Source organism: Nasonia vitripennis (assembly GCF_009193385.2).
Source record: "Nasonia vitripennis strain AsymCx chromosome 2 unlocalized genomic scaffold, Nvit_psr_1.1 chr2_random0004, whole genome shotgun sequence".
In the NCBI taxonomy this organism is placed as follows: Eukaryota; Metazoa; Arthropoda; class Insecta; order Hymenoptera; family Pteromalidae; genus Nasonia; species Nasonia vitripennis.
The window spans coordinates 300001-312187 of NW_022279610.1; the positions used below are offsets into that span (position 1 = coordinate 300001).

General features: G+C 42.0%; 1 protein-coding gene across 1 annotated transcript in view; it reads right to left on the reverse strand.

Moving 5' to 3' along the window:
• Positions 1 to 12187, reverse strand: part of LOC107981889 — a 1212633-nt gene that overhangs the window by 232789 nt on the left and 967657 nt on the right. The window lies entirely within an intron of this gene.

The window sequence follows — 12187 nt, forward strand, 5'->3', positions numbered from 1 at the left end:
TAACTGTACCCGTCGTGAAAATGCTCCACCAACTTTCGACCACCTTTCCTGCCATTGGGATTATTTGTTTTTTTCTTAACTGCTGCCTCCGTGACAGACTGTGCATTGCATGTAGCTTCAGCTTCAAGCGCCTCCATGGGTTCAGGATTCTCTGCGAAAAATAAAGAATATATTATGGCATTGCTATTATTTATCAATAAGATCAGAAAATCTTTGAAATATAATTGATATGAGGTTAATAGATTAGTATTATCAGCAGCTTATGAATCAGTTCAATTGTATTCATACTTGAATTTGTTATATTTAACGTAATCCTATTTCACTATCTCTACAAATTTAATATGAAACACATGCACTGTACTTCATTTTACTTGACCGAACCAAGTCACAACTTTTATTCCATGAAATCTTGCTATATGAGTTAAGTAATTATTAGATATTGTTGATATTAGCATGACAATAGTGCAAAATGTCTTGTCTATCAAAAATTAACTCAAAATATAACCATTGGAACATTCATTTTGGTTTCTCAAGTACATGAGACAAAAATTTCACATTTTGCTTTTCATCGGTGATCATCGGTGCCAAAATATCAAATCAGCCAATTAAAGTGATTGCAGGATGAATTTTGTTTTAAACTATTCACCAGCTTTTGGCATTTCCAAAAAGAATAATTATCAATAGGTTTTGATTTATAGTTCATAAGCAATTCACAGAATTTGAAAAAATTTTAACGAGTGTGTCGTGGTTTTCAATTTTCAAAGTTAAGAATTTTCTAAAAGCTTCTGATCTATAAATTGAAACCTATTGATAATTATTCTTTTTCGAAATGCCAAAAGCTGCTGAATAATTTAAAACAAAATTCATTATTGATTCAATCTCAATACTCAACTGATTCATAAGCTGCTGATCATGCTTACTTTTTAATGTCAAATTAACCTCTCTGTGCTAGTACCAACCTTTTTAACAAATTCTGCCCGTGTACTCTCGCTCATGGTAGGAGTTTCTGGGAAAAATCTGTGCGATTTACAATAATACTTACCTGTTTCCTTGTCCATAAGTATGCCGATGAGAAGTGCAGCAAAAAGGTACACAGGGAGTCCAGTATTCGCTGTGGAATCGGCAGACAGTTGCATCGGCCGCGACAAAAGTTTTCTGTCCTCACACCCGCTAAAAACTCCCGATTTCACATATGCACGAAGGTGTTGTACCACAATGTTATTAATTTTCCGTCGAATACGACAAAAAATCAGTCGATCGTACTATGGGTTAGAGATATGCCGGCTGCGATGTACACATCAGTGCAGTGCGCAAAAAGTATGGCTCGGCGGCGCGACAGGCCTGTCGGTAAGGTAGACGCGCAAAGAAGCGCATCTATCTTACCGGCCGTATAAGAAACTCTGACGAGAGAGACTCTAGCTTGTCGCGGCGAGCCAGCGCCACCTCGTTTCCCCGCCGCGCGCTCTCCCACTCTGGGCGCTGAGTTCTTTCGCCGTTTGGGTTCTTTCGCCTAGGTTCCGAGGCGGCAGACGTGTAAAGAAGCCGTCAGATCCTTAGTGAGTAGTCCAATCTGACAGTGGGACGAAACGCTGAAATTTTTATTTATTTTTGATAGGTATGCCTGTTCAAAATCTTAAATTTTGAGAATAAACAGTGTCATAGCCTATTATTTCAAAATTAATTGTGCTCGTATAGACCGTTAAAGTCATTTTAACATCTTTTGTAATTTTAAACGAGCGATAGTCGCACAATATATAAATATACTTATATATATATATATATATATATATATATATATATATATATATATATATATATTATTAACTGTATTTTGACATTTGGTTGAATTTTGTGTCCACTAGATGGCCAAGACTCCTTTTTCCCTCTCTCGAAAGAGAAAACGGAGACTTGGCTTACTTTAAGGCCGCGACTCGACAAGGTAGCAGACGTCTACGGAATGATCGTCTGGTCAAGGGCTTTTGAAAAAGTTCTGGACTTTTCAAAAATCCAATGTGGCGCATAAAATATGGAGCCTGAAACCCACGTTTCATAGCACATTCAACAAAAACAATAGTAAAAATGTTCTCATTTGTGAAATATCCCACCAAAAAGCATGTACAACTCATGATAGGACATATTATTGACAATGCTGACGGAATTCCAAAATCAAAAATGGCGGAATCAAAATGGTGTACATTATACCTCCACCAAACCCATTTTACCGCAACAAATGATTTTTGATCAGTTTAAAGTATCGATATGGGGGTTTTCAGAGTCACTGAATCTTATTTTAACCTCGAAATTTTTAAATCCAAAATGGCCGATCCAAAATGGCGGACATTATTTGCATGATAGAGGGAGTTAGTAACATTTAAATTCACAAATAATTTATTAAAGTGGAATTGTTTTTTTTACAAATTAGTAAGTTTTTTTCTCTTTCTCAGATTTTAAAACTTGTAGCACAAAACGTGCGTGATTACTTGCTCTGTCAGGCAATTTATCGCGGTTCAAAAACAAATTATTGTTACCGTTCTACAAATTTAATTGAGTGATTAAAATTAAATCACACGTATTAATCGAAAAAGCAAACGTGTGTTCCAGTGTCGACAACTAATTATTAAGTTCACTTCGAGAGTAACTTGGATTGTTGAATCCTGAGTTTTTTTGGTTGTGCTGAATTTGACTCGGCTCTGCTTCTATTAAATGTCAGAATACTCAACGAGCACAATGTCTTTAACTGGCTCGTACATAGACTTAAGCAGATCGCATGTAGCGATACAAGACCACGTAAGATCGATGGACACGAATACGTTAGGTCAAGCGTTAGATTTCTTAGGTTTGCAGGATAGGGGGGCTGATGAAGACAGAATGCGTCGATTGTTTAGGTGCCTAGCAGGTGACTACGCGCCAGAAGAATTCCGTCCCTCGCTAACCTTGTTAAATTCGGAGGAGTTATTTAGGTCGCGGGTGACACGACGCGCGTCGTACATAACGAATTATATCCCTCAGAAAGTCAGCGGCATATTTGAAGAAGAAGAGCGGAACGCGAATCAAATAAATCTAAGAATTTTGCACCAAAGAAATGCAATCAGCAATCCTGATGCCAAAAGTCAGGAGAAACAGGCGTATCAGCCTGCGGATTGCAGCAATCCAAGCGGCGTCGAAAACAAATTCAGCTGGTTGGAACCAGTAACAATAGGGTTCGGTCAACCACTACATAGAGAACAGGTTCGACAACCGTTAGCAACAATTTTCGGTGGTAATCCGTGCGATAATACTATCGCGGTAGGGAATGACGTTGTTGAGGAAAGCCTCGAAAATCCAGATCAAATAAGAATAGACGCGAACCCCCCAGAATTAGCGGATGAACAAGAGAGAACATCGAACGTCGATTTCCTGATGTATTTAGCCAGCGACGGCTGCACGTATAATTTACCGAAAAGAGTCGTCGACGACCTATTAAAGAATGACGACGAAATCGTACAGTATAAGAAAATACGAGATGAGACATGCGAATATATAAAGAAATTACGCATAGCTAACAGCGCTCAGAGAGAGCCTCCAGCGTGTAGTACCCGTTTAAGAACATCAGAATTTACACGGTCGAAAGAAGATGCACCACCATCAGTAGGGACCAAGAGTAAACACGTAGATTTTAATGACACGTACACGACTAGGTATTTCGAACCAACGAACAAGAATCTCTCAACTTCAGAATTAGAAGATAGCGACATATACCAGCAACCTCAGCGAAGGCTAAGTCAACAGTCGAAACCACACAACCATACGCCTGGCCAACTATGGCCGATTCAGCCTCCGTATACGTTACCACAGTCGAGTTACGAGAGGAATATCTTTTCACAGAACAGAATGGCACAGCAGGCACAAGTACCGACATGTCATCAAAGCCAGTGTTACCAAACGTGCGATCAGCATAGAATAAACCAACCACAAAATACTGGTGATTCCCAGCAAAGGAGTGGGAATGTTTGGAGAGAGGGGGACCAGCCAATACGTCCGAATCGCCTGGTTTCAGAACGAGGGCCAAGCACGTCTGGATATTACGACTCTAACCTCCAAAATACGTTGAGAGAAAATTCCGCCGATATTAACGACAAAATACGGAAATGGAATGTAAAATTCGGAGGCACGTCAATAGGAGATGTAGAAGAGTTTATCAGATTAGTGGAAGGTTGCAGGAAACTAGCTCATCCAAGGATTTCAGAGGAAGAACTGTTAGACGCGTTATCACACACCACTTCTTTACTATCAGGAAGAGCATTGAAATGGACTAGGGTTGAACGTCCGAAATGGCACACGTGGAAAGATTTCTGCGAGGAAGCCAGAGCAACGTACGGCATGACAGACGAAGAGCGCTCACAACTAATTGTGGAGGCGAGTTCACGTACGCAGGGACCACACGAAGACGTAAACGATTACTACGTTAGCATGGTCATGATATTCAACCGTATGCCGGATGCCCTACCAGTGCGATAACAGCTGGATATTTTATATCAAAATATGAATCCAGAGTTAAAATTGATTTTCGGTCGAATGGAATTCGAAACTCTAAACGAATTCAAGAGTAAAGCTGTGAGTGCCGAGAAACGGACGAGAGCAAAATCACGTTACAAGCCACCCCCTACTCCGGAGAAATCTATGCTACCAGGAGCGGCTTATAATCCACAGGAGAAGGCAAAGAATAAAAATCAGCCGGCGATAGCAGCTATCTGTCCAACGGATGCAAAGGAGCCACCCCTCTGGTTCAAGACTTGGGTCAACAACAATTACCCTTCAATAGCAAAGAAGGATAACAACGGCCGTCAGAACCAAAAAAGGTCCAATAGATCTACCCAGGGTAAGAAGAAAACCTTTGCGGAAAATCAGCAGACGAAGTCCACAGTGCCGACAGATGTGAAAAATAAATCCGACTCCAAGGAGGCCAATAAATCATCTTGAAAATCGAGTGACTCAATAAACAAGGAAAAAAGAGAACTAGCTTGCTGGGCTTGTAAGTCACCGGGCTTTATGAAGAAGACGTGTCCCAATTGTGCGGGAAAAGCCAAAGGAGAACAGTAAGCGAGATCCGTACTGACCCCGAGGTTAATTCAGAGATCTCGGCATCACAGTCGACTGAACAACTAAATCCAACTGCAATAGCACACTGTGCAGCGACCAGTAGTAACGCTGTTTTATCCGACCAGCGCTGGTGGCTGCAGGTGCAGGTAGGTGAATTCAGGGTCAGGGCCCTTTACGACCCAGGAGCCACTCAAACTTGCATCGGGGCTACGTCCGTACAACTAGCCAGTGCATGTAACGCAGAAATAAAACCATGTGACGGAATAGTCGCCTGCATGGCTGACGGTAAAACCTCAATGGTGACTGGAACAGTCGACTTGCCCTTCACGATCGGTGGACAAACCAGGACGCTTACTACGCTAGTAGTACCTGACTTACGTGAAGGATGCAATTTAGCCGCTGACTTCGTTCTACAATTCGACGCCAGGCTTAACCCTCGTGAACGAACGTTAACGGTTGAAAATTCAACCGAAGTCATAAACGCCTGTGAAGCGATAACAGACGGAACCACTCGTCCAGTCTTAGCTTCGATTGGCCTGCAGGATTTGCATGAAGGCCAGAAACGGATGTTAGAAGAATTACTCGATCGGTTAATTCCTAAAGATGATGGGCCGCTCGGCTTTACGAACTTGGTGGAGTTCGATCTAGAGGTAGAGACATGTTGTCCGATCAAGCAGAAATTCTATCCGGTTTCGAAGAAACTCGAAGAAATGCTCTTTTCTCAAGTAAGAGAGTTACTAGCAGCAGATATCATCGAGCCTTCGTTCAGCGACTGGGCTAGTCCCGTCGTGATGGTGAAAAGGGGGAATCGTGGAAAGCGTCGATTGTGCATTGACTACGAAGAAGACGACGCAGAAGAGACACGTCCGATTATTGCGAGTATTACGCCATAGGACGGAATAACTGACAAATGGTCCACCGAATTAAAGAAGGAAGTAACTGATAACCCGTTAGAATTTCCTAGCTGGAAGTTATTAGGTGGAAAATTATATACCTACCGGCCTGACGCATTCGTCGATGATGTTTTCGAAGATGAGAATGCTTGGAAATTAGCACTTCCGAAAGAGAAAAGAGCTCAAGTTTTGAACGAGTGTCGTCAGGTCATTTTGGCCGCAAAAAAACGCAAGAAAGAGTCGCCCTGTCATACTATTGGCCATCGATGAAAAAAGATGTGACAAATTATGTCCGAAGCTACTTGATCTGACAACAATGCAAAGTTGAACAAAGAAAACCAGCTGGTCAGATGGGCAGTCGCAACTTCTCGCGTGCATGGGAAACAGTTGCTGGTGACGTAATGGGTCCGCTACCAAAGTCTACTCACGGTTATGAATATTTACTGGTGTTTCAAGACATGTTTACCAGGTGGGTAGAATGCATACCTATACGAAAGGCCAACGCTCAGACCATCATTAAAAACTTGAATGAACGGGTTTTTCTACGGTTCGGAACGCCAAAAGTCTTCTTTTCCGACAACGGAACAGAGTTCCGAAATAAGGCTATGGATAAATTCCTAGAGGAACGGGGAGTACACCATACGTACGCACCACCGTATCACCCTCAGCCTAACACCGTAGAACGTGCGAACCGCACGATTAAAACGCTGATCCGCGAATATATCGAGGGTCATCATAAAAACTGGGACGAACATATTGCAGAGTTCGCATTCAGTATGAACACGGCTTCACAAGAATCACTCCAGACTTCTCCGGCGATGCTAAATTTTGGTAGACAGTCGAGCCATCCCAAATCTCTGCTTCGACAAGAGGAGATTGAAGCTATAGCCAACGAAGATCAGATCGCTATATCTGAATGGAAGGCTAGGATGGAGAAGCTGAGAGAACTCCAAGAAGCGGCTAACGATAACGCTCAAGAAGCGCAAGCGCGCCAGGCCAAATATTTCAACAGCCGACACCGAAACGTGGAGTACTCAGTAGGCAACGAAGTCTGGAAGAAGAATAGAGTACTGTCATCAGCAGCGGAGGGAGTGTCAGCTAAATTAGCTCCACCGTTTATCGGCCCCTTCAAAATCAGCCATATACTGAGCCCAGGTATTTACGAACTAGTTGACCGAAATGGAACGGTTGATGGACCGACTGCTGTCAAATATTTGAAAAAGTATCACAGTAGAGAAGAAAACGACTGTGAGCTTGTCGCAGCAGCAGACGACTGTGAACTTACTGATCAAGTAGACGACATCAGGACTACGTCCGTCAACAATGAAGAAATTGAAGAAGCGAAAGCATCTAACGCAAGTAGCGAGCGACCAAAAAAGCGTGGTGGGCCGAGAAAAACGCGGTTACTTGTAAAACGCAAAACACTACCGGCGAAGATTGTAAACCCGACAAACACCGTAAGCGTCGAGGTAGACAAAGCGAAACGCGGAAGACCGAAAGGTTCGAAAAATAAACCGCGTGACGTTCCGAATAGTTTGTCTCCTAGGAAAATGCGAGCGCAAAAGGCGGCGGGTACGGTTGACAATTAAAATCACGCGATTAGGGAGCTTCATTCTTCTGTATACCGTCCCATTCTCCACTCATAATTACCTTCTCCCCACATAGACGGCCGATCGCAAGATGGACGACATCAGGGAGTTAGCAGAGGAGATTGTGCAAACAATCGTCGAAGAGTCGATGATCCACACGGTCGACGACGCGCCAGCAGTACCGGCCAACGTCCCATCCGGAGTAGAGGTGGGAAGCGAACTTCTCAACCGGTCGATTTTTGCTATCCCGGAATCACCGACCGAGATCGAACTGAGGAAGCAAGCTCTGCTGAAAGAACTGCAGGTGATAGAAGACGCACAGTTAGCTCAGGCTCTAGTCAGAAGACAGCAGGCGAGAAACCGAGCGACGCAGCTCAAAACCGAGCTGATCGCTGCGCTGGATGAAGCCATCGCTATTGGGTCGGAAATTAAGGAGAAGTATGGCCACCGGCCGGATTTACCTAAGGGAGACACAACCCTAGTAGAAACCGTGGCATTTCTAAAGGCCAAATGCAAAGCGAAGCCGCAACCATTGCCAGCGCCACCGGTTGTCCCGAAGACGGCTCCAACAGCCGTAAGGCCAGATTCGACCAGCCGTCAGCCCGACACGACGTCGAAAACCACGGCCGCTCCAGCAGCAACAGTCGTAAAGAAACGGCCGACTCTAACCAACGAATAGTTGAACAAAGAGTTCGACCGTAACCGTGAATTGAAGCGTCGAGCGAGAAACAGGCTGCCGACTTACACAGAACCTGGACCGCAATGCCCCATTTGCGGATACCGAGGTATTGCTCGATTGGACGAGTGCCCTAATTACGATGTCCATGGAATGGACTTAACGTATGGCGACAAGTACAAGAAGAAGTAGAAGAAGAAGCACAGGCTAACGGCCGAACCACTTCATTTCCTCCTATACCTTACCTCAATCCCGTGCAATGAAGCATTCTGTTTTTTTTTTCTTATTTCTCTTCTTTCTCTCTTAATGTTTTTTTTTTAGAGGCAAAAGACTGCCGTACTGGGCAACGGCCGTATGTAAAAAGCGAGGCGAGAGACTAAAAATGAACTATTTTTTTTTTACTTCTTTCATTATTTGTATTATCTAATTAATGATGATAATAAAAAGTTAAGTTGTCCTTGTAAAAATTGATATTTATTACAAGTTCTTATTACCCAGTTAGACGTGACTGAGTGCGAGCTGGTACACCTGGCAGGGTATACAGCGTCTGGGGGAGGGTGTTGTGACGGCCGAGTGCACGTCAAATGTCTTACGGCTAATCATGTACTAATTGTAATAAGATTATTCTTTCAGCAAGCTGCCAACGAGCGCCGAAACGAACGAGAGACGAGGCAAGATAGAGACAGAGAGAGTGAGAGCATAGGTAGCGCGGTTGCCGCCTGGCCGCACAGCGTTGGCGAGATATGACAACGATGTGCCGAAGGCCGGGAGAGCCGCGACTAGAGTTAGTCTCGCTGCGATATCCACACGAGTAGCTCGCGCTGCTACTATACGCGGGTTTGTTGTGAGTCCTGCGAACATCTCGAGAGCGAACGATATTCGTCCGTGCGTTACCGACGAGCCGCTGCGACGCCCGTCCGAACTGTTGCATCTCCACGTCCGAGACTGGACCACGTCGGTTTGCGTCAAGTACTACTGCCACTACCGAGTTGTAAGTACCTGCACTCTCACTCTCTCACGTCGACGGGGTAATATCTCACGTCTCTCTTTATCGTTCGTCGACGTGTGCGGCGTTTGCACCTTCGTGTATAGTACAATAGAATATACATTTCCTTATCTAAACTTCTCGTGTGTTATTTCTTACGACCCGACCTACACCGCCTCCGCGGGCTCGTGTAAAAACACGTGCATGATCTGAGTCGGCCGAGCCGTGCCTTCTGCACGCCCGACGTTAATTTACAATAAACAGGGCCCTTCTGGCCCTGGTTATAACACGGCCGAAAAGTATTAACCGAGTGTTATAATATATATATATATATATATATATATATATATATATATATATATATATATTATTAACCGTATTTTGACATTTGGTTGAAAATTGTGTCCACTGGATGGCTAAGTCTCCTTTTTCTCTCTCTCTCGAAAGAGAAAGCGGAGACTTGGGCTACTTTAAGGCCGCGACTCGACGAGGCGGCAGGCGTCTAAGGAAGTCGTCAGATCCTTACTGAGGAGTCCAATCCGACGTTAAAGCGAAACGCCGATATTTTTATTTATTTTTGAAAGGTATGCCTGTTCAAGATCTCAAATTTTGAGAATAAACAGTGTCATAGCCTATTATTTCAAAATTAATTGTGCTCGTATAGACCGATAGAGTCATTTTAACATCTTCTGTAATTTTAAACGAGCGATAATCTCACTATATATATATATATATATATATATATATATATATATATATATATATATATATATATATATATATATATATATATATATATATATATATATATATATATATATATATATATTATTAACTGTATTTTGACACTTGTTTGAAAATTGTGTCCACTAGATGGCTAAGTCTCCTTTTTCTCCCTCTCTCGAAAGATAAAGCGGAGACTTGGGCTACTTTAAGGCCGTGGCTTGAGAAGGCGGCAGGAATCTAAGAAAGCCGTCAGATCCTTAGTGAGGAGTCCAATCCGACGTTAAAGCGAAACGCCGATATTTTTATTTATTTTTGAAAGGTATGCCTGTTCAAGATCTCAAATTTTGAGAATAAACAGTGTCGTAGCCTATTATTTCAAAATTAATTGTGCTCGTATAGACCGATAGAGTCATTTTAACATCTTCTGTAATTTTAAACGAGCGATAGTCTCACAATATATAAATATACTTACACTTACACAATATATAAATATACTACATATATATATATATGTAGTATTAACTGTATTTTGACACTTGTTTGAAAATTGTGTCCACTAGATGGCTAAGTCTCCTTTTTCTCTTTCTCGAAAAAGTAGGTTTTCGCAAAAAACTTACAAATGTCACTGTAGAATAATATATTTTTTTTTTATTTAATTCCTGTAAACACTATTTTTATGTATTTTTTTACCCTAAATTTAAATCTGCCCCTTGAAATTTTGTAGGATTTTTTTTTCATTCAGAAAATGAGTAATAATTTGTAGAATCGACGAAGGTCTCTGATGACTCTGTAGAATTTGTTTTCATTTTATACAGATATAAAACTATAAAAATATTTGATTAATTATATAAACTATATAGTAAATACATCATATAACCGGCATTTACGCACAAACGCGCGTGTTTTAGCGAAAAATGAAGCAAGTTTTTGCAAGGTTTTGGTATTGTATATATCGCCGTTATCATGTTTGGCTATGCATATATATAAATGTGTGTGTGTGTGTGTGTATATATATATATATATATATATAAATATATATATATGGGTGTCCGTTTGACAGAGAATGCCCCCTCCCCCCCCCCACACACACACCCATTTGAACTTTTTTGCAAAAACCGTCAACTGTAACGAATGTTCCTGGGCCATACGGTCAACATCAACCTTTCTGCTTATTTTTTTGTGATTTCTAATAGTTTAGACATTATCTTTCAAAAATTTCAGATTGATCGACTAACTAGATTTGGAGCTATTTGATTTTGAAACACGAAAAGTCGAAATACCCTATAGTGCGTCGGCTTCGCGACCGACTCGTACTCTCCGCTCGCACACACACATGCTCGCACTCACACTCTCTCAAGGCTCGCTGCCTCCCTACGCCTCTCCGTCGTCGACGCTTGCTCTCTCTCTCTCTCTCTCTCTCTCTCTCACACACACACACACTCGCGAGCGCTGGCTTAACGCCTCGCTCAAAAGACATTGAGGTGTGCGCCTACACCACACACCGGCACTCTCGTTTCACACACTCTTTCTCTCTCTCTCTTTGTCGCTCTCTCTTCGGCACACTGTCGCGTTCGTTTCTTACTCTCTTTCTTTTTATTTATTACGCCCGTTCTTGCTTCTCGGCGGTTCGATTTCTTGTACCGATGCCGCGAAGAAGATACTCTTCTGCGATGCTAAATCACTCGAGCTGGCTTTGCCGATTATCGTGATTGTATTTTGTATACCCGCGTAGGACGAAATCCAAAATTTAACTATAAGTTTTTTTCTTGATAAGGGAATACCGCTGAGAAATGTTGGTCATGATTGTGTGTCGCGCTGAAATCGTAATTAAGTTATGTCTAATTAAATTCGCTTTTTGAGCTTTATTTTACTTTCAAGCATTAAAAAAAAAATAGTTGTTATGGTAAAAAGTTGTGTTTTCAAAGTATCCGCAACTTCTGTATTCGACATTCTGTAAAAGCATGTGCATGCAGGCGCTCGATTCCACGACTTACGATCCAGCAGTAGACATATAGTTTTGCCTTAGAAACGATCGATAGGCTCGTATACTTATAGACGCACATTATTTAATATCACTTTAACACGCGTTTTATTTTATACAATTTATTCATTGAAAATAACGATTATAAACCGATACATTTACCAATAATCTCTCATGTTTATTAATTGCCCTAGTATTTCCGCAGCAACCGTGAACTTAACATCCTACGGAAAAAAAAAACACACGTAACACTACTTA